Raw genomic sequence first — 5,613 nt, forward strand, 5'->3', positions numbered from 1 at the left:
CTCTCTTAAGGTCAGTGTTCATGACCGTAAGAAAATGGCCTCTATGGTTCCAGGACAAAAACCGCTGCTGAACAATAAGAACATAAAGGCTCGTCTCAGTTTTGCCAGAAAACATCTTGATGATCCCCAAGACTTTCTTGAAAATAAAAAAATAAAAATAAAAAAATAAAAATAAAAATGCATTTGTTTTATTTAGTTTCACCCATAATAAGCTATTATCTATTATCTATAATCTAACATTTCTTTACATCTAAGTTGACATACACTCAATGCTATATTTTAGGGATGCATCAATACTTTTATTAGAACAATTCTGATAATTTCTTGGTACTTTACTGCTATACCCCTATTTTCACAACTTTTGTCATTTTTAAGAATATTGGGTAAACAACTAATTAAGAAGAAGAAAATAATGTCACTGAAGGTGGTCTAAGTTTGGTTCTTGTATTATAATAATAATAATAATAATAATAATAATAATAATAATAATAATTATCAATGCAAAATATAAATCATGTTAGCTGGGTTCATTTAGTAAATAGATATGTCCTTAAGTTATTTTACATTTAATTAAAGCTGTTAAAATGTATTGTACAAGCTTTTTGTTACTATCAATGTTTTTATTGCTCTGTAGTATCTTATTTTTAATTTAATGTAGCTTCTCCATATAGAGCTACTTCATTGCAGCAGCCCAATCCTGTAAACACTCCTTATACATTATATGAGTACACATACTATTTAGGTGACAAAGACATGGACTGTATGCAGACTCGTACGAGTAAAACTAAAGTACACTTAGGGCTTTAAAGCTAGCAAAACAAAAGTGACTCGTGCACACTTTCGTACTGAGAGAGAATAATGCACATTTCACACAGGCTGCTAGGTTCAGTTTAACTGATAGCAGTATTAGTATCAGTGCTTATGTTCAGTGCTGGGTCATATTCGAGCACTAGAGTATATGAAAATTGTCTATAAAATTTTTCTCCAGAAGTTTTAGTACTCTTTTAACCCCCTGCTATCTTTATATGAATGCATTATATTTTAGTGAATTTCTCTGAGACTATATGTCACAGTTTTATATGTACAGTCTGGATGTCCTGTACAGAGCACATTTCAGAGAAACCAAAATGATTGGATGTTTTGTAACCATCTCTTTTAAAAATGGCTGACATTAATTTAGTGAGACTCTTATGGAAATATGATCATATTTTGTAATTATCTAAATGGTCTAATTTTTTTAATTGTCAGAAATCAACATCTTAGGAAAATGCTATGGGTGTTTTTAAATCACAATGTATGACTTTCTGTTACGAGACAGGACATTGATTTCATACATGTTCAGTTGAGGAACCAAAATTTAGAAGCCATAACAACTGAATAGGTAAAGACATAATATTTCATTATTCTATGAAATATGATCAATTATTAAGACAATCTTGTGAATTTTTACACTCAAACTCCTTTTTTCATTAAATGTTGCCCCAAGAACACATTAATATGCAAATTAGATTGTTTATACATACCTGTAAGATAGGAGAAAAGATGCATCTGACAGTGTTTCCTTCCCAAACAGTGTTAGAGAGATTGTTCCAGAGCTTGGGTGCTAAATATCAAATCCATTATTAAATCTGGAGTATGATTTCGACAATAAGTAGGTCCTGACATGTAGGCTACGCAATCCTCCAGCCTAGGATAAAGTCATTATGAACATTAACAATAATTTGTGGCGAATATAATGTGATATTAGGGAGTTGGGTTTTGTTTTATTTTTCTGATGTCTTGATGTATTTTTATTGAGCAGAATTCGTTTTGGATACTCCTGGAGATCGATTAAACACGGCGTATGGAGTAGCTAAGACCAGACCTCAAGACCAACATCAAGACCACTGAAGACCAGATCCTCGACCCTTCGTGATCGTGTTTTTGTGTTACTGTGTCTGATTATTTGTTGATGTTGGTTTGAACATCATCTTAGTGATGTTAGGGTTTGGTGTCGTTTATATAAATTTATTACACTGTGTATTTTGAAGAGATGAAGGTGAGCAGTTTCAAACATTGAACGTGATGCTCAGGTTTAGCATTAATGTTGTGTAATATTTCTCAGGGTATGTTTTGTGGAGATCACGTATTTATCATTTATCATAGATTTTTCTTCTATTGCATGACTGTCTTGAGTATTTTTATTTTATTTTTTTTACAGTACTTGGTGTGCTGTGGCATTTTTTACATGTCAAAACACCAGCACAAATAGGTTAGGAAACTGGTGTAGTTTTTAACATTGAACAATCATATTTTTTTCTTAGGAAGCATACTACAATGATTTCTCAAGAAGCATGTCACATAAATTATATTTTTAAATTAATTTTAATTATTTTAACCAGCTGTGTACATTGTTTGATTTACATGATAACGCAACTTGTGTTAACACTGCACTCTTATTTCATCCACGCAGATGAATCTAACTTCCACACTTGTTCACTCGGACATCACATTTAACACCAAGGCTGACACAGAATCAATGGAAAAATGCTCCAACACTCACAAAAACATTAAAAATATGAAACATAAGAAAATACTTGCTTTCATCAAACACTACAACTCGTGGTCAAATTAATTTGTTAATCCTCAAAAAATGCTGAGACAGCATTGTTCATATAATTACAAGCAGGAGCTTTTTTTTTTTCTTTCTTTTATTCTGGTTTATGTTTATGTATGTATTTTCTAACATCTTATTATCTGTGTGTTGTCTCTGTGTACTGAACGCTTTTTACACTAAAACAAATTCCTTGTATGTGCGCTCTTTGTGAACAAATGTTATTTCGGTTACAAAAAGTTGACACCAAGCCGCAATTACTTGTTTTTTTCTTTCTTTTTTACACATAAATTGGAAAAATAAATGAATGTACGCATATATGAATATATCAGTAAATATATCCAAACTATCTGTCAATGTCTAACTTTTAATCTAGCCTAAATATATAGAGTAAATTACATGTTAAATTACATGGTATCGCAAAATCTCTCTTTGCTTTGGGACTCCAGCGAACCGCAGTGAGAGCCATTATCCGCAAATGGCAAAAACATGAAACCTTCCCAGGAACGGCCAGCCGACCAAAACTACTCCAAGAGTGCAGCGACGATTCATCCAAGACGTCACAAAGACCCCACAAAAACATCCAAAGAACTGCAGGCCTCACTTGCCTCACTTAAGGTCAGTGTTCATGACTCCACCGTAAGAAAATGGCCTGTATGGTTCCAAGACCAAAACCGCTGCTGAACAATAAGAACATAAAGGCTCGTCTCAGTTTTGCCATAAAACATCTTGATGATCCCCAAGACTTTCTTGAAAATACCCTATGAACTGACGACTACGTTCCATAACATCTGGCGTAAAAGGAAATTTTTGGATTTTGGACATTTTCGTTGGACATTAGCCACAAGCCACGTTTTCAAAGCTGTATACACACCGACTTATCTATTTTAATCTCTTTCAGACGATTATCACATTTTTTGAAATCCACACACTTTTGTCATTCATACTCCACAACTTAAAGGCTATACATTTTAAGCATATTTTTCAGACGCTAAGTCACTGCTTTCAAACCGAACAATGGCAAAGTATCAACTTTTATAATTATTTTTACTAATATATTATTTTTATTTTTAAAGGAAATTTTGTAAATGTTTTTGGTACATAAATAAATTGGATAAAAATGCTCCATTCATTCGTTCTTTGTCCTGTAACGCCGTAAGTGAAATGAAAAGGTGTTATTGTTATACAACTATGAAAAAAAACTTCATACTTCATTCAAACTTCCAACATAAAAGTGAATAGATTATGCAATGATCCCTGTTTTTAGCGTTTTTTTAAAACTGTTATGGACGAAATGTATTTTTTGAATGATAGTGGTTCCCAGTGTTATGATGAAGGTCTGTAGTGAATGTATTATAAAAGTATAAAAAAAATGGAAAAAGTGTTAAGGCATTTGCAAGAGAGGACTTCTGCTGTTCTAAGAATGTAATGATCCCATTTTTATTAAGCGTGTCTTAGCAAATGAGAATATGTCTTCTTATACGTCCATTTCACCTAAGCAACTGTTTAACTAATAAGTATTTATGGGCCTATTCTAAAGTGACGATTGGTTGGAGTTCAGTACAATAATGAGTGAGAAGTCATGATTTAGTGTGGCATTTTAATGGTTGTGTTTGATAAAGAAATTCAAGACACTTCCTGTTCGATTTGTGTGTGTTGTGTATTGCTCTTCGTGAAAAAGGCAGACAATTGGTGCACGGTTTTGCAGATTTGGTGCGTTTCTGCTGTTTAAGCGTCAGCTTTCAGAAACGGGGAGACAGGTGAAGATTTTGAGTGTAAGCATTTGAAAAAAAAAATACTGTTATAATGCCTGAAGAAAAATCGCTAATCAAGGATTTTTTTGATGGAGGTTTTATTTTAAAGTCTAACCTATCATTAAAATCTTCATCTACATTCTCTCCTCTATGATGGATTCTCCATTGTAACTAAACGGCAGTATAATATTATAATGTTAATATCCCACTTCTCAGTTATCTCTCTTCCTCTTTCCTTCTCGGACACAAAAAGCTCTTGTCAATTAAGGAAATAATCTTGTAAAAGATTACTTATTCTACCATTCTTTCTGCAATGAACAAAGATTTAATGAGTTTTAAAATAACTTCATAATATCAATAAATAAGTAATATGGCAAAGTGAAATGAAGTCTACGCACTGTTCCGTATTTCTATCAATGAGTTCTGATTCATCTGATGTTGGTTTAAATATCATCTTGTTGATGTTAGGGTATGGTGATGAAGAGATGAAGGTGAGGAGATTCATTTTTTCAAGCAAATTGAACTCATAAAATGCGTATGCATTATAAAATGATAACTGTGCATGTTTTCTGTGACGAGTAGGTTCAGGACTGGGTTAGCTGTGATCAAAAATACATAGATTACAGTTACACCACTAGATGGTGCTTAAAGGAAAAGTCCATGAAAGTAAATGAGCATCAGAACTCAAGAGCTTGCTAATTTTGAATGTGAGAACTTATAGCGATAGACAATAACCACATCAACCGTGTTTAGGATTTGCAGATTAATAGTTATAAATTTGTAAAATGTCAGTCGCATAAACAAAACGACAGACACAGATGTGTACGCCACATTTACATTTTCACTTTTTCCAAAGGTTAAGTTGAAAGTGCCAGTTAAGAGATGGAGCGTACGACTACCTCCGGCAACCTCAAATCCACTTTTGCAAGAAGCTGATTGGAGGAGCAGATCTAGATCCGGTTAGCACAGCAGGTTTTTAATGCCTGTTTAGTGCTGCGGTCATGAATAGTCACTATGATCCCCTTGTCGCCCAAAGTCACCAGAAAACGTTTGGCACTGCACCAGAAAGTGATGAAGGCCATCATCGATGTCGGATGCTGTGACTGATATTCACAGGTTTGATGTGTTCCTCTGGAAAACCGCATGATCGTCTTGTACAGATGGATTATGGGAAAATGCACAGAAAAAGTTAATAAAATAAATGGATATAAATTCAAATAAATGAAACTGACAATCATTTTTTTTAAAGAAAATAAACAGCAACAA

General features: G+C 33.4%; 1 protein-coding gene across 1 annotated transcript in view; it reads left to right on the forward strand.

The window, feature by feature from the left end:
* Positions 1 to 5,613, forward strand: part of LOC122334574 (NACHT, LRR and PYD domains-containing protein 3-like) — a 498,320-nt gene that overhangs the window by 73,819 nt on the left and 418,888 nt on the right. The gene's annotated exons all lie outside the window — the stretch shown is intronic.

Source organism: Puntigrus tetrazona, chromosome 3, assembly GCF_018831695.1.
Source record: "Puntigrus tetrazona isolate hp1 chromosome 3, ASM1883169v1, whole genome shotgun sequence".
NCBI lineage: Eukaryota > Metazoa > Chordata > Actinopteri > Cypriniformes > Cyprinidae > Puntigrus > Puntigrus tetrazona.